This window comes from Oryx dammah, unplaced genomic scaffold (genome assembly GCF_014754425.2).
Source record: "Oryx dammah isolate SB20612 unplaced genomic scaffold, SCBI_Odam_1.1 HiC_scaffold_5, whole genome shotgun sequence".
In the NCBI taxonomy this organism is placed as follows: Eukaryota; Metazoa; Chordata; class Mammalia; order Artiodactyla; family Bovidae; genus Oryx; species Oryx dammah.
In genome coordinates, this window is record NW_024070189.1 from 2,936,296 (window position 1) to 2,959,508 (window position 23,213).

Consider the following 23,213-nt stretch of genomic DNA (forward strand, 5'->3'; position numbering starts at 1 on the left):
AAGGCGGGAGGAGAAGGGGACGACAGAGGATGAGATGGTTGGATGGCATCACCGACTTGATGGACATGTGTTTGAGCAAACTCTGGGAGTTAGTGATGGACAGGGAAGCCCAGCCTACTGCAGTCCATGGGGTCACAAAGAGTCGGGCATGACTGAGTGACTGAACTGAACTGAAAGGAAAGACTGCAATTCCACACAGTCTTGCAATGCAGGCTTGAAGAGGAGGCTGTGTTATGTTTTGTCGCTGTGGGATGAGCTTGTCATATACCAACCAGTGCCACAGAGGGCAAGAGAAACCATGAAATAGCTTGAAATTGATGAAAGGAATCTCAAAGTAATGAGAGGGTGGTCTGACCAACTCATGCCTTCTGTAGAAGCATCAGCGGAGCGGTAGAGACAGTGTCAGAAATGCCCTATTGCCTTTAGATAGAAGCTGCCTGACTTCCCGAGACACCTGGCTCCTATGAAGGGGAAGGCCCATGTATTGTCTGTGTAATAATTTAGCAGGCAGTTTTTCAAGTTCTTTCTTCATTATATATAAGGTCATGATTTGTCTTAAATCAATAACACTTTGATTCCAATGAAATATGATTTGGGGAAATTTCTAATCATATGAAAAGTATTTATTTTCTGGGTTACATATGATAAGAAAAACAAAATCAAAACAAAAAACAAGCAAACAAAAATAAAACCAGACTATAAACTAGTATGTGTGTATATTTTTCTGTAAAAATTTAATAAAGATGGATTTAGAGAAAATATACACCAAAAAACCTATAATAGTAGGTTGGGAGGTTAATTAGTATTTTTTTCTTTCTGTTTAAAATCTGTTACAAAACTTGCCACTTTCTTATAATTAAAAAACACTTTTAATAGAAAAAAATGTATTTAATGAACATAGCAAAAATTTTTTAAAGTCAACACGTTAAGGGGTATATATAAAGCAAATATAAAGCTCTTTCTGATCCCAGACTCCACTTTTGTCTTCCCAGAAGCAATTACTGATTTCATTTTCTTATATGAACTTCTCAAATTTTCCTATGTATGAACAAACATATATGTATATGGTGTAAAATATTAATAAACAGAATATGTATTAAACAGAAATTACATAGAGTTGGAGACCAGAATGGGGAGCTCTCTCACCCTGTGAGGTAACAGAGTTCAAAAGGAAGCAGACGCTTCTTTGCTGGCAGGGACTCAGCCAATGAAAAGCCGCGGCCTCTGCGTCACTACAGCCTCCCAACTTCCTCTTCCCCTCTGTAAAAGGCTTCTTTTCCCCTGCCAGGTGGTGGCTTGCCGTGGTTGCAGACAACCAACTGTGATTCTCTCTGACCTCAAATAAACCCATTCTTGCTGGAGAAATATATGGCTACTTGTTTCAGGTCAACAATATAATTAAATATACACACGTGTAGTTTTTACATGAATGAAAATACACTTTACATACTATTCTTGACTTTTATTTTTTAGTCTAATGCTATAACCTGAATATTGTTCTACAGCCCAGAGAGACTTTAATTCTTCTTGACATCCATATCGTATTTTATCTGTCAGGATTCAGTGCATGAAACAGAAATCAATCCAAGTACTTCAGTTAGGAAGGGATTTAAATATGGTACTTACCCAGTTGTAGGCTGGTTCAAGAAACAGAAGACAGCAATGTGCTACCAAATACCAGTTTCAAGGGCAGGGGGTCGGCCGATTGCTGATGTTTTTTTTACTGCTAGAGCCCACAGCGGCCTCAGATCCCCCTGAGGCTGGTGACCAGGCTCTGACTGCTGCATCTGGGCTGTGGCCTCTGGATAATGACAAGGCTGATAACTAGACTTTGGAATGTTGAGACTGGCTGTAAACACTAATGAGCTGGCAGCTCATTACAAGGGAGGCCTTCCTCTAACTTCCAGCTTCCAAATCTTACACACACACACTGCTTGGTGGAAGCAAAATCTCATTGAGAGCCCTAGCCGCAAGAGAGTTTGAGAAAAATAGTATCTTCTTCCGGAAAAGAATGGATGCTAAATGCTAATTGACCATAAACCACACAGTGTTCCACGGAGCCACCCACTGTAAATTACTCAATTAGTCCTCAGCTGCGTATGATACGTAGGGTTCTCAGAGCATTCTGCTGTCACAAACAAGGCACCAACACGTGTCAATCTATATGTCTTTGAGCACCTTTGAAATTCTAAGAATAAATTTTAAGAATTTAATTCTAAATTCTGCAGTAAATTCTAAGAATTAAAATAGGAGGGGCTAACTTTGGTTTGTTGATTAAAAAAAAAAAACTAATAATCAGTCAATCTAAGAAAGACATTGAAATTTTCATTCAAGACAAATTGAGGATTATAACCTGGGAACAGCCTCTCAGAAAGCTCTAAGAACTGTTCTGCTAGTTAAAGGTCAAAGCACACGTATTCATGAGTTTTTGAGACAGAAGGCTATACACTAAATGACGTATTATCAACATTTGGCACAATCCTGATCTAAATGTACAAACCTAGTAGAGGGTCATGTGTTGCTGTGGACCCTTCCAAGATTAAGCAGAAAGGTTATTTCCTAAGCAATTACCTTGTTGATGCTAGGAAAATGTTGCTCTTAATGGTTGAGCAGCTATTTCTGTGGATGGGTAGGTTTGGTCAGTAAATGATGAGGTTGCACAGCATACCGTAGAAAGGAGAGAGGAGCTCAAAGGGCAGGGGAGATTTTCTTGTTTAAATTATCCTTGCCTTAGACTACAGACTTTTATTTCATCAATAAAAATTGATGAAAAAATTGTACACATCTCTACATGGTGAGATGGGAAAAAAATCATTCCACACTGCCTGAAATACAAATGACATTAGTAGCTCAATTGTGACCCCAAAGATAGATTAAATTATTTTTAAAAATGCTAATCGTGTGACATTTTAATCATATAGAAGAACATCCCACACCTCCACTTGTTCTCCTAGCTCTGTGATACGAATGAAACCCCGTCATTCCTCCTGGGTTTCTAGGTTCATACTTCTCACCAAATCTCCAGCCCCCGTGAATTCACGGTGTTTACCAATCCTGCCCTGAGCTCAGCACAGGAATGGGTGTGGCTGACCAGCCAGCCACCAGGGAGGGAACCTAGAGTTCCTTAGTGCTGCATTCTGCCACCTACGCCGTGCCCAGGCAGAAGTAATAGCAGCGACTAGCATTCTTGGAGTGCTTGCCAGAGACCACGTTCCTTCTTTCAATTCCTAGGATGATCCTTAGAGGAGTAGAAGAACTTGCCCAAGGTCAGAGGCTGCCCTTGCCACCCTCCTAGGGTGTGAATTTGTTCTGTGGTTCATGACTAAGCAGGAATTCCTGACATACGAGTCTGGCAGAGGCAAAGGAACTAATATTCGGTGTAGCCAAACAAGACGTAGAATCCCAGTCTCAGGAAAACCCACAAAGGGTTCTACAGCCACAGACTCCACCTCATACCAGAGGTTCTTATTACGATGATGAACAAGAAAATGACTGCAAATTAAAATAAATCTACTACTGGAAAAGCAGCATAGTGGGTGCATATATTCATTTAGTCCATCAGCCAGCGATTCCTTCATTAACTGTCTGCTATTTACAGAACACCGGAGGTCTGTGGGCCCAAGAAAATAAGAGAAGGTACAGCTGCCTTACGCTCTCAGGAATTCACAATCACTTTGGTGATTCGAATAGATAAATACACACCAAACATTGGAGTGACAAGTAGAGTTCAAGACAACACAGGATCTTTGTAGCGGCCTTAAGAAATTAAAGAAAAATTTACACTATAAGTTTATATTTTAAATATAATTTGTTCCATGGGCTTTTCCAGGCAAGAGTACTGGAGTGGGTTGCCATTTTCTTCTCCAGGGTCATATCATACAGTCCTATCAAAAACAATGACAGCTGTAACTTTATTAACCTACTACTGTGGGTTATACGAAAGGGAAAAAAAAAAAACCTCTTAAAGGGCTCTAACAGTGACTATGTTAAGGTTTTTCAGCACAGCTACAGGAACTTTAGCCATCTATCATTATGTGCTCCATTCAATTTTCAACTCCATGAAAATTACATGTACTTTTGGAGGGGTGCTGGAAGTTTTTATTTACTTATTTTATTGAAGTATAGTTGATTTACAATATTGTGTTAATTTCAGGTGCACAGCAAAGTGATTCAGTCATATATATACATATACATTTTTGGATTATTTTCCATTATATATTATTACAAGATATTGAATACAGTTCCCTGTGTTAGTAAATCCTTGTTGCTTATCTATCTTATGTATAGTAGTTTATATCTGTTAATCTCACACTCTTAATTTATTACTCCACCCTCCCCTTGCCCTTTGGTAGTTTTCTGTGTCTGTGAGTCTGTTTCTGTTTTGTATATACATTTGTGTTAATGTTTAGACTTCACATATAAATGGTATTGCATTAGCCTTTGTCTAACTACCTCACTTAGTATGATATTCTCCATGTCCGTCAATGTTGCTGCAAATGGCAGTATCTTATTCTCCCTTTGTGTGGTTGAGTAATATTCCATTCTATATGTACCACATCTTCTTCATCCATTCCTCTATTGATGGGCATTTAGTTTGTTTCCATGTCTTGGCTACTATGAATAGTGCTTCTATGAACACTGTGGTGCAGGTATGTTTCCAAATTTGATTTTCTTCATCTTTTCCTGATAAATACCCAGGAGTGGGATTGCTGGATTATATGGTTAATTTCTAGTTTTTTAAGGAACCTTCATTCTGTTCTCCATAGTGACAGTACCAATTTCCATTCCTACCGACAGTGCAGGAGGGTTCACTTTTCTCCACCCTCTCTGGCGTTTACTATTTGTGGACTTTTTGGTGACGGCCATTCTGACTGGAGTAAGGCGATAGATTCCTCACTGTGGTTTTGATTTGCATTTCTCTACTTATTAGCAATGTTGAGAGTCTTTTCACGTGCCTATTGGTTATCTGCATGTCTTCTCAGGAGAAACGTCTATTGAGGTCTTCTGCCAATTTTCTGATCGGGTTGTTTTTTCTGTATGAAGTTGTATGAGCTGTTTGTGTATTTTGGATTGTTGTTGTTGTTCAGTCACTCAGTGGTGTCTGACCCTTTGCTACCCCTTGAACAGCAGCACACCAGGCTTCAGGCTTTCCTGTCCTTCACCATCTCCTGGGGTTTGCTCAAACTCATGTCTATTGAGTCGGTGATGCCATCCAACCATCTCATCCTCTGTCGTCCCCTTCTCCTCCTGCCCTCACTCTTTCCCAGCATCAGGGTCTTTACCGATGAGTCAGCTTTTTGCATCAGGTGGCCAAAGTATTGGAGCTTCAGCTTCAGCATCAGTCCTTCCAGTTTTGGATATTAACTCCTTATCAGTTGGATTGTTTACAAATATTCTCTTCCATTCCGCAGTTTGTCTTTTTGTGTTGTTTATGGTTTCCTTTGCTGTGAAGAATCTTCTAAGTTTAATTGGGTCCCCTTGTTTAGTTTTTCTTTTCTTTCCTTGGGATACTGGTCCAAGAAAGTATTGCTATGATATATGTCAGAGAACATTTTGCCTATGTTCTCTTCCAGGAGTTTTATGGTGTCCTGACTTATATTTAGGACTTTAAACCATTTTGAGTTTATTTTTGTGTATGGTGTGGAGTGTTCTAGCTTCAGTGATTTACATGTAGCTTTCCAGCAGTCCCAACATCACTCGCTGGAGAGACTGGCGTTTCTCTATCGTATACTCTCGTCTCCTTTGCTGAAGACTAATTGACCATACGCATGTAGGTTAATTTCTGGACTCTACTCTGTCCTGTGACCCATATGGCTGTTTTCATGCCAAAACCACTCTGTTTTGATTACTGCACCTCTTAGTATTGTCTGGACTCTGGGAGGCTTATGCCTTCAAATTTGTTCTTTTTCCTCATGATTGCTTTGGCAATTCTGCATCTTTTGTGGTTCCATATACATTTTAGGGTTATTTGATCTAGTTCTGTGAAAAAGATCATGAGTATTTTGATATGGATTGCATTAAATCTATAGATTGCTTTGGGTAGTATGGCCATTTGAATAATATTAATTCTTTTAATCCAAGAGCAGGAAATTACACGTATTTTTAATCCTAGTTCTAATTTCTACCAAAGTCAATGATTTTGTTGAGATGTATTAGTAAAAACTTCCCATAGAAATCATTAAAAAAAAAAAAAAAAAGCCCCGTCCCCTGTGAATAAACCTGAAGAGTAGCAAATAGCCCCTCTCTCATCAGCTAAGGCACTCGGGGAGGGAAGGTGTGTGCACAGCCAGTCTTGGCCAGCTGGATGTGCCTTGGTGGGTGAGGGTCAGGGCATAGCCTGAGATGGATGCTTCATGGCAGCCAGCACTCATGCCATCGTGCTGGAGGGGGAGCCTGGGAGAATGGCATGAGCACCTATCCAGCGCTCACAGACTATTCAGTTCAGTTCAGTCGCTCAGTCGTGTCCGACTCTTTGCGACCCCACGAATCGCAGCACGCCAGGCCTCCCTGTCCATCACCGGCTCCCGGAGCTCACTCAGACTCGCGTCCATCGGGTCAGCGATGCCGCCCCGCCGCCTCGTCCTCGGTCGTCCCCTTCTCCTGCCCCCAGCCCCTCCTACTGGGACACAGTTCTGACTCTGTGTTGGCCCTGTTGGCTCCTGTCCACTGTTTAGCTCACATTCTAGCTCAACGGACTGGCTCCCCAGTAACCTGACAGTGAGTTCATTCTGTTTGTCTAAATTAGATGGACTCAGTAGTTGCTTTTTGCCATCAGGAATACAGAGGAATCAGAGCCTGGGGAACTTGGGGCCGGGGCTTGAGGGCATTGAGTGTGTACACGGCGGGTAGTGGGTGGTGCTGCTGAAAGAACACACTGGGGCCTCTGTTATCAACACCAGTGGCAAGAATACTTCAGCCTCCTGCTTACTTAAAAAAGCAAGAGGCAGCTTGGGCCCCTACTTTCGCCACCTGCCGTGCGACCTTTTAAAGCCCAAGTTTATCATTCACCCTTTACGGTGAGCAGGACAAAGAATCTGTAAGAGCCCTTCCTACATGAAGACTCTGGAAGGGCTGTCTTTGGGCAGTCTAGGCATCCAAGGTTGTGGCTTTCAAAATGCATTTATTCTTTGTTCAATAAATACCTAAAGGCCATATGTTTCTAATAACAAAACAAGAAGTTATTAAACTAAGTAACCATAACTAATACTTACTGAATATGTTTTAGGCACTATATTATACTATATTATTAAATACTATATTGTATGTACAGTCTTTCCAGGTGACTCACTGGCTAAAGAATCCGCCTGCCAATGCAGGATTTGATCCCTGGATCAGGGAGATCCCCTGGAGATGAAAATGGCAACCCACTCCAGTATTCTTGCCTGGGAACCCCACGGACAGAGGAGCCTAGAGGGCTAGAGCCTGTGGGGTCACAGCGAGCCGTACATGGCAGAGGCAGGGAACGTGCGGGCCGTGTGCATGGGCAGGCCTCATTCCACTGTGTCCACTTTCCTGCGCTTTGCAGTCACTGCATCTTTTACAAGCTGAAGGGTCTGGCAACACTGGTTTGAGGAAGTCCATTATTTCAGTAGCATCTGCTCATTTTGTTTTTCTGTGTCCCATTTTGGTAATTCTCACAATATTTCAAAATTTTTCTTTATTATTATATTTGTTATGGTGACTTGTGATCCGTGATCTTTGATGTCGCTGTTATGATTGCTTTGGGGCACCACAAACCACAGCCGCATACAACAGTAAACTTCGCTTTAAATGTTGTATGTGTTCTGACTTCTCCACTGACGGGCTATTTCCTCATCTCTCACCTTCTCCTTGGGCCTCCCTATTCCTTAAGACACATAAGTTGAAATTAGGCTAATTCCAGTGGTCATGTATGGATGTGAGAGTTGGACTGTGAAGAAAGCTGAGCGCCGAAGAATTGATGCTTTTGAACTGTGGTGTTGGAGAAGACTCTTGAGAGTCCCTTGGCCTGCAAGGAAATCCAACCAGTCCATCCTAAAGGAGACCAGGCCTGGGTGTTCATTGGAAGGACTGATGCTGAAGCTGAAACTCCAAAACTTTGGTCACCTCATGTGAAGAGCTGACTCACTGGAAAAGACTCTGATGCTGGGAGGGATTGGGGGCAGGAGGAGAAGGGGATGACAGAGGATGAGATGGCTGGACGGCATCACCGACTCCATGGACATGGGTTGGACTCACTCCTGGGTGAACTCCGGGAGTTGGTGATGGTCAGGGAGGCCTGGCGTGCTGTAGTCACGGGGTCACAAAGAGTCGGACCCGACTGAGCGACTGAACTGACCTGAAGAAGCCAACAGTGGCCTCTAAGTGTTCAAGTGAAAGAAAGAGTCCCACATCTCTCACTTTAAATCAAAACAGAGAAACGGTTAAGCTTGGTGAGGAAAGTATGTCAAAGGGCAAGATAGGTCCAAAACTAGGCCTCTGACACCAAGCAGTTAGCCAAGTTGTGAATGTAAAGGAAAAATTCTTGAGAGAAATGAAACATGCTCCTCCAGTAAACACAAAAATGATGTGGGGGGAGGGGACAAAAAACAGCAAAACAGCCTTATTGTTGATGTGGAGCAAGTTTTAGTGGTCTGGGCGGAAGATCAAAACCGCCACCACATTCCTCTTTGTCAAAACCTGATCCAGCACGAGGTCCTGAGTGTCATTCTGGGAAGGCTGACAGGGGTGAGGAGGCCGTGGAAGGCAAGTTTGAAGGTGGCAGAAGCTGGCTCTTCAGAAGATCTGCCCAAGATAACGAATGAAAATGTCTACACTAAACAATAGGTTTTCCATGAAAACAAAACAGCCTTTTCTTGGAGGAAGATGCCTTCTCGGGCTTTCATAGTTGGAGAGGAGAAGTTAATGCCCGACTTCAATGTTTTCAAGCATAGGCTGACTCTCTTATTAGGGGTGACAGCAGCTGATGACTTGCGGTTGAAGACAATGCTTGTTTTACATTCCCCAAATTCTAGAGTCCTTAAGAATTACGCTAAAGCAACTCTGCCTGTGCTCCATAAATGGGAGGAAGTGGTGAATGACAGGACCTCTGCACACAACGCGGTTTCCTGAGTTTTTCAAGCCCACATTTGAGATCTACTACTGCTCAGAAAAAAAAAATTCTCCCCAAAGTAGGACCGCCCGTGGACAATGGTCACCCGAGAGCTCTGATGGAGACGCACAGTGAGGTTTTCGCTGTTTCCATGCCTGCTAGAGGCCCATGAACCAAGGAGTCATTCTGAATTTCAAGTATATGTTTTATAAGGGTACAGCTGCCATCAACAGTGATTCTTCTTATGAATCTAAGCAAATTAAACCAAAAACCTTCTGGAAAGAATTCACCATTTTATATGCCATGAAAAACATTTATGATTCCTGGGAAGAGGTCAATATATCAATATTAACAGGAGTTTGGAAGAAGTCAGTTCCAGCCCTCTCGGATGACATTGAGGGGTTCAAGATTTCCGTGGAAGAAGTAACTTCAAATGTGATAGAGATAGTATGAGAACTAGAATTAAAGTGGAACCTGAAGCTACAGATGAATCACTGCAACTTATGATGAAACTGTAATGAATGAGAGCTTCCTTCTCATGGAAGGAGTTTCCTGAGATGCAATCTATTCCTGGTAAACACGCTGTGAAGCCTGTTGAAGTGGAAACAAAGGATTCTATTACATAAACCTAGCTGATAAAACAGCAGCCGGGTTTGAGAGGATTGACTCCAAATGTGGAAGGTTTACTGTGGGTAAGATGCTGTCAAACAGCATTGCATGCTGCAGAGAAATTGCCAAAGGAAAATTGCCTAGATGAGGCTAACTTAATTGTCTTATCTTAAGGAATTACTGCAACCACTCCAGCCTTCAGCAGCCAACCTCCTGATCAGTTAGCAGCCATCAGCATCACGGAGAGACCTTCTACCAGAGAAGATTACAGCTCATTGAAGGCTCAGGTGATGTTTAGCATTTTTTAGCCATAAAATATTTTTCAAATAAGGTAGGTACATTGTTTGCTAGGCATAATGCTATTGTGTACTTAATATACAGTAGTATTATATAAATATAACTCTTATATCCTGGGAAGCCCCCCAATTCTTGTGACCTGTTTGTTTGCAATACCTGGATTATTGCATTGGTCTAGAACCAACCTGCAATGTCTCCGAGGTCTGTCTACATTAGGCACTACACGTATTACACTACAAAGAGAGTGTTATTTAATTCCATAGACATAAGGCACAATACTTTAAAATAGGTGCTGTTAGTATCGATGCTCTAGAGATAGAGGGCTTCCCAGGTGGTGCTAATGGTAAAGAACCTGCCTGCCAATGCAGGTTCGATCCCTGGGTGGGGAAAATCCCCTGGAGAAGGGCATGGCAACCCACTCCAGTATTCTCGGCTGGAGAATCCCAAGGACAGAAGAGCCTGGTGGGCTACAGTCCATGGGGTCGCAAAGAGTCAGACATGACTGAAGCAGCTTAGCACGCATAGATACAGAAGACTGAAGCTCACAAAAGTTAAGCAGCTTGTCCAAATTACCCAGTTAATTAGAGGAGAAGTCAGGATCTAAATCTAGGCCGGCTTAGTGGAAAAGCATGTGATTTTAACCTCTTAATTAGATGTAAAAAAGAAAAAAACAGTGCCACCAAAATAAGAAATTGCTAATTGTTTAAATTTATCTTACCTTGGATTCCCCTCCGAGGAATTCGAGACAAGGCTTTGAATGTATGTGAGGTCATCTGAGAAGGAATCTCAGGAGGCCCGGAGTGAGGAGGTCATGCGGAGAAAGGAGAGGGGCTGATGAAGAATGCATTAACGAACACGTTTCTGTGTGGGGTCGGTCCCCTTGGGAACTTTGAGACACTGCAGAACACAGCTCAAAACAGACCGACCAAGAAGAAAGGAAGCTGGCATATTTACCTGCCAATTCTTGTCCTTTATTGACTGATTGAGGCTCCTAAAGGGATGAATTCCCAGGCATTTCTGGTCTGCAGCATACACGTGCTGAGCCAGAGGTGCAGGTGTTTAAGCAAGGATGTCTTCGGTGTACGTGGGAACCACCAGTGCCATACAGGAGACCTTTGGGTTAGGCCCATGAGATATGAACGGGCCATTGACAGCATCTGCTACAGGACATGAATTAATTCAGAACAATCACCAGAAATTTTACTAATTTTATTAGAACAGTTTACTTCATAAATAAGTGAATTTCTGCTTTAGTCAAATTGTAACAAAATAAACTTTCAGCTTTAATTCTCAGTTTAAGGAAGTTTTATAATATAAAAACAAAGTAAGTAAATGATGTTCATTTCCAAGACCATAGTACAACTGATTACAGGTGGAATTACATATTAAAAAACATTTGCAGCATTAACTGGGCCAACCCAGCATTACTTTGGAGTATCACTGTTGCTGCTGCTGCTAAGTCGCTTCAGTCGTGTCCGACTCCGTGCAACCCCATAGACGGCAGCCCACCAGGCTCCTCCATCCCTGGGATTCTCCAGGCAAGAGTACTGGGGTAGGGTGCCATTGCCTTCTCCGGAGTATCACTAACCATTGTCAAATAAATAACTGCTGCTTTCACACGGAATATGTAAGTACATGGGATCGAATTGCCCCTGCAAGTCTGAAAGTCTACAGGTGTTCTGGAGGATGTGGTCTTGTTTCATTGAAATGCCATCCTAATGACTTTTCAAAATGAATTGTGTATATACCCTTGTGAACTAATTTTTATTTGATTTTGTTACATCAAACCACCCTAAACATACAAACTGGTGAAAATCTGTTCAGCTACTTTTTCATCCTATGGCAATAAGCAAGCAAAGACTCCGTTTTATTTAAGAAACCCCATTTTCTTTATATAGGTAACAAATTGCATTTCAGAACTGAAATAGACACAGATAGTAAACAATCAAATTGAAATTTCCCCAGAGTTCAGAACTGTTTTAAAAATTGTTTGCTTCCTTCTCATATAGTTTTTAATTGGTTCTAAATCATGAATGCCAATAAGTGCTTTTCCTATGCTTTTCGTAGTAGAGGAAGAGGAGGCCTAAACACTTTCCTTTTAAAACATTGATTCCTGTATGTTGACTTTGTAATTGATGAGTTTGCAGGAAGGTTAGAGACTGGCAGTTTAAAAATAAAGCATTTGTTATGGAGAAATGAGAAATTAATTACAGAATTTTTAGATTTACCTTCTAAATGTGGAGGGAGTCAGTGAAGAAGTTCTTGAAGAAAGATGGAAAGGGGGAGAGAGATGCCAATTCAGTATAACAGTTAACTTGAGGGTGTACTCCTGGAAATACTCACTTATCATCAAATCCTAGGCTAAAAAACCCTCTAGCTTTTTAGCTTTGAGTTTATTTCCTATAAATACCTCAGCCACCAAGTTTATTTAGTGGAGGCTGCAGTTTTTGCCTCATAGAAAGAAAGCACCCACAACTCATCTTCTTAAGGAGAGAGGGAGAGAGACTGATATAAATCCAGAGGTGGGTCAAAGAGGATTAAATATCCCCAGAGTTTGAAAAGCTGAAAGCTTGTTGATGGGAAATATATATTCATTCTAAGAAAATTTTTTTGGCCTTCTAAGAAAGCATGGCAGAAAAATCCAAATGTGGCTTGGGATTATAATATTCATTTAATATATTTAATATGTGGCTATTACCATCGATATTTTCTTTAAATCTAGAAAAGTGTTTCAAAGGATAATTAGACTGAATAACAACTTAAAAATGAAATTATTTCCATCATAATCAAAGTCTTGTTTCTAATTTAACATTCAGTATTTGAACCCATCTAGGTGGCTAAGCTGGTGAAGAATCTGCCTGCGATGCGGGAGACCTGGGTTCGATCCTTAGGTTGGAAAGATCCCCTGGAGAAGGGAAAGGCTACCCGCTGCAATATTCTTGGGCTTCCCTTGTGGCTCAGATGGTAAAGAATCTGCCTGTGATGCAGGAGACCTGGGTTTGATCCCTGGGTTGGGAAGATCCCTTGGAGAAGGGAAAGGCAACCCACTCCAGTATTCTGGCCTGGAGAATTTCATGGATTCCATGGAGTCACAAAGAGTCACAAAGACTTAGTGACTTTCACAGGTGGCCAAACTTGGGAATTTGGAGAATTTTTTTTTTTTTAACTACAGTTCAGCAGGCAAAAACTTAATCTAAAACTGCCAAAGCTTGAACTCTATGGATATGGAGTCACCCTTGTAAAATTCTCTGCCTGTTTGCTTTGTCTGCAATGATTTCTCAGGTCTCAGGTGTAATTTACATTGATAATTTGCTTGCATTAGGACACTGGGAATGCAGAATATATATTACCTGTCCTTTGCAACTGTTATCACCAGTCTTACCATTAGAATTATTATATGGGATTATCTTGTTATTGATATCTGCTCACAGATATAGATAAATATTTGAGGTAAAAAACAACTACAACAACTTTACTTGAAATGATAAAATATAACCACTTCTAAGACATGATATCTTATCACTGCAGATGGTGAGTGCAGCCATGAAATTAAAAGATCCTTACTCCTTGGAAGGAAAGTTATGACCAACCTAGATAGCATAGTCAAAAGCAGAGACATTACTTTGCCAACAAAGGTCTGTCTAGTCAAGGCTATGGTTTTTCCAGTGGTCATGTATGGATGTGAGAGTTGTACTATAAAGAAAGCTGAGTGCCGAAGAATTGATGCTTTTCAACTGTGGTGTTGGAGAAGATTCTTGAGAGTCCCTTGGACTGCAAGGAGACCCAACCAGTCCATCCTAAAGTAGACCAGTCTTGGGTGTTCATTGGAAGGACTGATGTTGAAGCTGAAACTCCAATACTTTGGCCACCTGATGCGAAGAGCTGACATTTGAAAAGACCCTGATGCTGGGAAAGATTGAGGGCAGGAGCAGAAGGGGACGACAGAGGATGAGATGGTTGGATGGCATCACCGACTCAATGGATGTGAGTTTGAGCAAGCTCCAGGAGTTGGTGATGGACAGGGAGGCCTGGTGTGCTGAGGTTTATGGGGTCGCAAAGAGTCAGACACGACTGAGCAACTGAACTGAACTGTAGACATGATATAAAAAATTTAAATCCTACATATACAGTAGTAGAGATAGATGGTCTCAGATTTTCTTAATTGTTTTCAAAAATGAGAAAACAAAACCTGACTACCATGGACTGGGTAGGAATGCAGGACTTCATTTCTTATCGTACTACATCTATATTAACGGAAAAATGACCTCAGCATATAGACTTCTGGATATTATATTTTCATAGACACAAGCACAAATGAAGTCACACAGTGCCTGCCATGAGTGCCTATTTATAGGTAACAAAATTACTGTATTCCTGTCTTCTGTTATCTTTCTTCATTTTCAATTTTAAGTACAACTATTTTTGTTCCTGTGTTTTAATCCATACATTCTCTTTGAATTAACCGTCTTCCTCTCTTTAGCAGCATCTCGCTCTCCTCCAAGGGTTTCAAAATGTTTATTCAATTCTGCACACTCCACTCTGTCATTAAGACAGTGGTTGCTAGGAGAACTGCTCGCTGCTCTGTGACCCAACTGAAATTGCACAACGCCACTTTCTGGAGGCGTTTACAGTGTGAAGATACTTGGTTCATAAATTAAATAAGACAACAAATTTACAAATGTTTCTGAATGTTCAGTTATCCTCCTGAAGGTCAAGACACACCGGCCCCGTGAACCTGTTTCCGCATCTCTAAAGTGAAGTGGGTAGAACGCATAGCCTACAAAGTTTCTTTTAACTCTAACATCTGTGCCTCGGCTGTGGGATCCGAAGGCCCAGGTTTGAATCCTGGGATATTTCTTTACCACCACAGGAAAATCACTTAACCTATCAATTAATGAGGCTAATAATCCCTGCCTAAGAGGGATTACTATTGCTAAGTGCACCAGGACTTCCCCGGCGGCGCAGAGGTTAAAGCGTCTGCCAGCAATGCGGGAGACCCGGGGTCAGCCCCTGGGGCGGGGAAGATCCCCTGGAGAAGGAAATGGCAGCCCACTCCAGTGTTCTTGCCTGGAGAATCCGATGGATGGAGGAGCCTGGTGGGCTACAGTCCATGAGGTCACAAAGAGTCGGACATGACTGAGCGACTTCACTTTCACTTTTCACTTTAATAGGGATTACTAGAAAATCAAATAAGTTAATGCATGTAAAGCACATTGGACAGTGCTTGGCGTATAAGTATCCTTTAATAATTATTCAAGATAATGTTATAATATCTTTATTTTATAAGTATTCATTTAACTCATGTATTTAACAATTATTTATTCAGCACCTTACTTGGTATAGGTATGGGGGAACATTATCCCTAGCATCAGGGATCCTAGGGTCTCCTGGAGAGGAAAATCAAGTAACCATATCATTACAGTCTGGGGCAGTAAGAGCCTTAATAGCAGAAAGAAGGCTGGGCCTGGGTGGGGTGGGCTGAGGGACGGCTTTGGGGATGGATGAGATCACGTCTAAGTTAAATCCCCACACTTGAACTACAGTTAAGCAAAGTCAGCACGGGCAGAGGGCACTAGCCGGTGCAGGGCAGAGGGACGAAAGGAGCGAGGAGAGTCTTGGCCGAAGACCCAGCCCAGAGTGTTCAGGATGGTAGCTGGTTCTGCACGCCTGGGGAGGAGGATGTATGTGTGTGGCAGACAAGCTAGTGAGGCAGAGAGGACCAGCAGCTAAGAGGGAGAGAAACCTGGGGAGGAGACTGAGAAGGATCGGTCGGAGGGGCAGGGGGAGAGTCAGGGATAACTCAGTTACACAAGCTCAGTTACACAAGCTGGAGCAGATATATCGCTACTTTACTCCCCTTTGTCTGGCTTCCTTTGAATTAAGTATTTTTTTCATGCTTCTGTTTTATCTGCACTATTGACTTATTAGCTAGACTCCTTTGTTTTGTTGGTTTTCCAGTGGTTATTCTAAGGCAAGCTTGACAGATTTTACTCTCTAGGTCCAGAGAGTAAATCTTTTAGGCTCTGTGCACCAGAGAGATATGAAAATAAAGGGGCTTGGCTGTGGTCCAATAAAACTTTATTTATAGGGCATGGCAGGTCAGATTTGGCTCACAGGCTACAGTTTGCTAACTCCTGCTCTAGGGTTTACAACATACGTCTTGAACTTACCACAATATGCCTGTAAACAGTATTGCGCCAGGTCAAAGAATCTTTCAGAACGGCACCTCGGTTCACGTCCAGCTTTGCTCCGCTCGTCCTTTGTACTATTATTGTCATATCCTCAAAAATGTGTCCCGTGCATTCTATAACCTCCAGAACACAGTTACTATTTTTGCTTAATGTCAGTGATCTTTTTTTAAGGATTTTTTTAAATGAGAAAAATTATTATTTTTTCTGCACATGCTACTATTTCTACTGCTCTTTATTTCTTTCAGTTCAGTTCAGTTCAGTCACTCAGTCGTGTCCGACTCTTTGCGACCCCATGAACTGCAGCACGCCAGGCCTCCCTGTCCATCACCAACTCCCAGAGTTCACCCAAACCCACGTCCATCGAGTCGGTGATGCCATCCAACCATCTCATCCTCTGTCGTCCCCTTTTCCTCCTGCCCCCAATCCCTCCCAGCATCAGAGTCTTTTCCAATGAGTCAACTCTTCGCATGAGGTGCCCAAAGTACTGGAGCTTCAGCTTTAGCATCATTCCTTCCAAAGAAATCCCAGGGCTGATCTCCTTCAGAATGGACTGGTTGGATCTCCTTGCAGTCCAAGGGGCTCTCAAGCGTCTTCTTTACCTAGGTTCAAATTTCCATCCAGTATCACTTTCTTCTGCCTCAGCCGAGATGGAGATGGTTGGAACCGTGAGGAGGCTGGTCAGACATTTGTCTCTTTCCCTGTGTGGCCCCTTTACTTGGCTAGCTTGGCTTCCTCACAGCATAGCAGTTGCAGGGTAGTCAGAATTTTTATATGAAGTCTGGCCCTCCCAAGACTGGGTCGTTTCAGGGACCCAGGAAGCAGCTCCCAGCTATTCTATTGCCTAGGCTTCGAAGTTATACGGTTCCATTTCCACTTCATCCCCCTGGTCAAAAAGTGAGTTACAGAGTCAGCCCAGATGAGAGCTATGCAGGTGTGTTGTTTGTAGGGTCCCTGAGGGTGAGGGGAGTGAAATACCCTTAAAGACAAGGACCGGTAGCCCCACGACTGTACACTGAGGAGCTGTCCCTTCTTCCTGCATACCGACATACACACAAGGCCAGGCCCAGGGGTGACAGAGATTCTCCTTCTGACAAAGCTCCTGGGCAAAGCAGGCCGCCCTACTTGGCGACACTCTTCTTTCCGACCCAGGAAAAATCATGGGAGGAGTCTGGCAGTGAGGACATGCGTATCGTTTATCACATCTCCCCTTTTCTCCCAAGAGAGCACCTCGCTACTGCTGCTGCTGCTGCTGCTAAGTCGCTTCAGTCGTGTCCGACTCTGTGCGACCCCAGAGACGGCAGCCCACCAGGCTCCCCCGTCCCTGGGATTCTCCAGGCAAGAACACTGGAGTGGGCTGCCATCACCTTCTCCGTAGCTAACGCTCGCCTATATAACGGGTGTCGTTGAACACATCAGTGACGCAGACTGTGTTACATTGTTTCCCAGGGTTGCAGACACAGGGAAAACTGGCTTTTTCAGAATAAAAATGGACATGTGCTGGCTCTTCTGTCTAGAGTATGTATCATTATTAGAGCTCATTTTTTCTTCTACACACCCATGTTTCTCTCCAGCTGATCACAAATTTGCTAAACTCTGACAGAAAGCTGCATGAGGAAAGTCATAGTGGGTTATTAGAAAGTAGAGGGAAACCTAAATATTGCTAAACGGGTCATAAATGAAGCTTTAAAATGAGGAGTTAGATAGTCTGAGTACTGATTAGAGAAATTTAAAAGATTTAATTCCATGTGACATGGGGTTAAAAAAATTAAACTATTTAATGAATTTACCCACACCCCATAGATATGAACATGCTTTAAAGAAGAAATGCTTTTTATGTCTCTAGTGAGTTTGAGGTTTTTTTTATTTTATGAACTAACCAGCCAAAATCAGTTTCTTCCCTGTAATTATATGCCTTTCCATTCAAACTAGAATGCTAATCAAACAAAAAGTATTTATAACCAATGTTTTAAAATGACTGCTTGTCATCAAATTTCAATTAAGAAAACGGTAAGAAAAAGCAGCCACAGACAAGGTAGGCACGGTGCAGACGCTAAACATGAGGGACTAAAAACTGCTTATAGAGAGTATGTTCCACCCTCCTAACAAAGACTCAAACTGATATCGTATCGCGGTACTGTTATTTTCCATCACAGCCATGAAAAGGTTTTAAAAGGTGGTATTTGATACAAGTAAGTGCCCAGTCGCTCAGTCGTGTCTGACTCTTCGTGGCCCCACGGACTGTAGCCGCCAGGCTCCTCTGTCCAAGGGGTTCCCAGGCAATAATTCTCGGATGGGTTGCCGCTTCCTTCTCCAGGGGATGCTAGTAAAGATACATTGAAATAGTCTCTCATCCATGGCGGATGGGAGTGTAAAATGATGCAGCCTTTCTCAATAAATTTGGCAATACACATGAAGAACAGTAACCATGTTCCTACCTTTTGACCTCGGATTTTCTCTTCAGAGGTTCTATTCTAGGAAATGATCTGAGGGATAAACAGAGATTATGCACCAAGTCTGTTGTAATGGCAAAATTTATAAAATATTTCTGTCAGAATCATTTCAACTGCAAGTACCAGAAACCCTGATACAAGCTTACTTGAAGAAAAGAGAAATGTATCTCTTATAAAAGTACGGAGGGGGAGGGAGGCTGGTTTCAGGGTTGCGATTCAGTGGTTCATCAATGTCATCGGAAAACTAGGTTTCATTAATCTCTTCTGCAGCCTTCAGAGCTGGAAGAAAGTAAGATGGTTGTCCATCCACAAGTCACAGTGGTCTCAAGAAGAAGAGAGTCTATTACTTCTTGTGACTCTGTCTTAGATGCGAGAAAACTTCCTCAAATCTCTCCATCAGAACTTCCCTTCACATCTTACTGGCTGGAAGCAGCCAGACACCATTTCTGAACCAATCACTGGGAAAGAAAGTTGTATTATTCTTAGACCAATCAGGTCTGGGAAAAAGTTCCAGACACCTTGGAATTGTTGAAAAATAATTTGGGGAGATTTCATATTGCTTTTTTTTTTTCTTTTCTGTTTTCTTATCAGACTCTCTTTTGGAGTATTCCAAGCTGGTTCTGTTGCACTACCAAGCAATGGAATTTTTTGTGTGTGTGCCACTTTTCAACCTCCAGTCAAAGGCAGCAGAGAGCCTCAGGAGGCTGGGTGCAGTGGCAGCTTCAAATAACCTTTAGGAGGCAAGGAGATAAGCGCTTTGCCCAGGGATTCTTGCAGGAACCCTTCCATCGGAAAATTTCCTTTTAAAAATTAAAGATTTGATCATAATCAAATGAGGTCTGTAACCCAAATTTTCATTCAACTTTATTCTCACTTTTCATTTCCTTGAGATCTGTTGTCATGGCAACATCATGAACTGAGTAGTTCAACCTGAATGCTTGTCCATGTCTGCGATGCTATTTAAAACTGCAAGGTTTTCTAAAAATGAAAGTCTTCATATTTTCTCTCTCAATTTCTTCAGAAATCTTTCTGTGGACTTACAATGCGTCTTCCTGATGTGAACACCAGATCCGTGTTCAACACATAAACAGTCTCTAAGAATTTTATCACAGGCTTCATTCTCACGCACAGAGATTATGTATAAAATGACACCTTATTTTTGCAGAATTTTACAAACAGATGCATTCTGTGTTGTATGTTATACACTGTCCTATACTTTTTTCACTAAATGTGATTATCAGAAAGTTCAAAAAAAGAAGAAAAAAAATCTTAAAATGTGAAAATCCTTATAAAGCTAACAAAAGCACACAACCAAAAACTTTCAAAAATATGAGAGTAAAAAACATATTTAAAAAGAAATGATTGGTATGTTTTCCAATACTGGGTGCTATTGAAAAAAAAAGTATATGTTTAATACATAAATTTACTGCTCCAATCTTGACAGGTTCTTTGAATGCTACAGAAACTACACTGAAAGCGTGATTCAACTCACTCTAAAGACTTTAGGCTAATGAGATGCATTTTCTTTGTTTTCCTGAATTAGCATGTGAAGGCACATTAGCATCTTAATGCTTTCGTGTATGTTGACTGAATCAGCCTGTTTAGGATGTGCAGCAGGAAAGTATGTTTGAGAAATTAACCGTCACCTTTCTTTTCATTTCTTCTTCTGCCTTTCTCTCCATCAGGCTATGTATTATTTCGATCAGATGGGGAATGGGGCAGAGTGAACTATCCTGGCTATCAGGCAGAAGACTGCTCACACGCCACTTCCAGGTACAATTCTTGTGCCCCAAACGACGCACAGGAACGGCAGAGAGCCGCTGATCTCGCAGGAGCTGTGCCGACCAGCACAGTGGATCATAAACGGCTTGTGGACAACTGACACTCCAAGAGCTGTCTGGAACCACAACCTAACTGATGAAAGGCAGCTAGGGGTTGGAACAAATCCTAGAATTGGGACGCAAAGCTCTCCAAAGAGACCATGTTTACAGTTTTTGAAGGTAAGCAAAATGGGGGCTGACCAAGATGGCCTAAATATTTCCCTCAGCTTGACAAAGCTTTAGAGGAACTTGTTCTTGGCCAAGGGCTTCCCAGGTGGCGCAGTGATAAAGAATCTACCTGCTAATACAGGCAAGGCAGGAGACGCGAGGTCGGGAAGACCCCCCAGAGAAGGAAGTGACAACCCACTCTTCTTGCCTGGAAAACCCCATGGACAGAGGAGCCTGGTGGGCTGCAGTCCACGGGCTCACAAAGAATCCTTGACGTTAGGTTCCTGACCATCTCTTTCCTGGAGCACTTACTTTAGAAAACCTGCAGTTGTAAATTATTGTTCTCTTTGAAATGTAAATTTTATGCAACCCAGAAATGTTTTTCTCAGGGACAAAGGGAGCCATCCTTTTGAAATTTAATCATCAAGAAAGATAGAGGCCCTGTCTCCTAGTCTCTGGCAGAAATTAGGAACCTAACTTCAATAAGTGACAATTAGTAAATATGGATAGCCTAATTACATTGACAGAGGGCTCCCATAATTTACCACTATCTCATCTCAGCATTTAAAAATCCTCCCACTTTTCATGTCAATGGAACTGATTTCAATTTCTCTCCCCTATTGCAATCATATTGAATAAAGTTTTCCCTGACTATTTTACTGGTCTGGCACAATATTCCTTTTATAGGACTCAGAAGTAAACAATTAAGCTGTCATATAAAAATTTTAACATTTTATTTATTGTACAGTTCAGTTTGTGTCATAAGACTTAAAAATAGAAACATTTCTGCTCTGTAGCTGGCTGAAAGCCTGGTTATTTTGTGTATTGGAGTCAGATTAAAAAATGAACTGTTTCCTTATATACCTGCTTCCTTTTTGGAATGATGTTTGCCTATTCCTCTTACCACCAAAGATGGTTCTATTTCTTCCCCAATTTGATCATTTATATTCTTTTCTGGAACATAAGAGTTATTCTCAAGATTGAAAGTAGGGTCTGTAAACTAAATAGCCTTGTTCCTGATAGACATTCAGCCAATGCAGAGAGAGTTGTATCCTTTGCCTCAAAAGGCCAATGCACTTCAGTCGTGTCCAACTCTTGGTGACCGTATGGACCATAGCCCGCCAGGCTCTTCTGTCCATTGTGTTCTCCAGACAAGAACGCTGGAGCGGGTTACCATGCCCTCCTTCAGGGGATATTTCCAATCCAGGGATCACACCTGCATCTCCTGTGTGCCCTGCAGGTTCTTTACCACTGGCACCACCTGGGAAGCCCCATACACAGAACAGTCCCTTAGTCAAGAAGGGAAAGTTCTAATCTCAAGATTTATTTTCACAGCTTGAGAAGCAGATATAATTCTTTTTTCAGCTATAAATAACAAAGGTTTTAAATCCCACATAACAAGAAGGAGCACTCTAATAGTTTTACTGCTGCTGTAAATAATGACCACAAACACAGTTCTATGGGTTAGAAGTCTGCGCACAGCCTCTCTCAACAGGGTCTGCTACTGAGGGCCTTCCCAAACTGAAATCAAGAAATCAAGGTGTCAGCTGTGTTGGGCTCTTATCTGGAGACTCTGGGGAAGATCCTGCTTTCTGTCTCATTCAGATTGTTGGCAGAATTCAGTTCTCTGGGACTTTACAGGACTAAGCTTCCATTTCCTTGATATGGCCTCCCCCATCTTTAAGTCAACAGTGGTCAAATCCTTCTGATGCTTTGACTATCTGCCTTCGTCTTCTGCTAACAGCTGAGAAGTCTCTCCTCCTTAAAGAGCTCATGTGACTACATTGGGCCTACCAGGATAATCCAGAGTAATCTTCCTATTCTAAAGTCATCTGGTTAGTGACCTTAATTATACCTGCAAAGTCCATTCCGCCATGTAAAGTAACATATCCACAGGGGAGACATCACAAAGTGAAGATCAAGGGGACCAAAATTCTGCCTACTACAGATGAGTTTGGAATATATTTTGGAGGTGCAGGTGAAAAGATGTGCTTCAAAAAATTTTCATATTTTATCTATGAGACATTTACCCCTTCTTTAGAAACTTATTACAGGCCCCCATCATTTCCTTGCGTACGTGGCATTCATTAGTCTACAAATATCCTGTCTGAGGGCTTTCTATGTGCAAAAACAGGGGAAAGGCCACTCTCATTCAAGAAAAGTTTGAATGTGGTCATAGGAATTGTGGTTTGTGAGGCAAAGACAGGATGAAATTAAGAATTTTTGAGTGTGGAAGTTACTTTCTCCACTGTTCTTCTATCTAGGTATGGTGGCATAAACAAGAGTAGAATAAATGAAGAGGAAGGTGGTCTCAGCCTTGAGCTCACATACAACATGTGATGAGGGAAATAAGAAGTTTGTCATAGTAAAGAAGGGAAAATGGGAAAGAATACCCAGAAAGTCCTAAACAGGAAGAGGCCAGATAAAGGTAGAAACAGCACTCGGTCCACGCATCACTGATTAGCTAACCACTTTGGAAGAAAAACATGATCAAGGTTCATACATTTTGAAAAGAAACCGTTTTCATGTAAGTCAAATCTCACTACCTGGAATTAATCAGGTCATTTCCTAATGATAATGCATTACTAATGAAATGCATTGAGATCCT

The 23,213-nt window shown here is 41.9% G+C and overlaps 1 pseudogene; it reads left to right on the forward strand.

Moving 5' to 3' along the window:
- The first annotated feature begins 4,616 nt into the window (after nucleotides 1-4,616).
- LOC120863365 lies at nucleotides 4,617-9,958 on the forward strand (annotated as a pseudogene).
- Nucleotides 9,959-23,213: the final 13,255 nt, after the last annotated feature.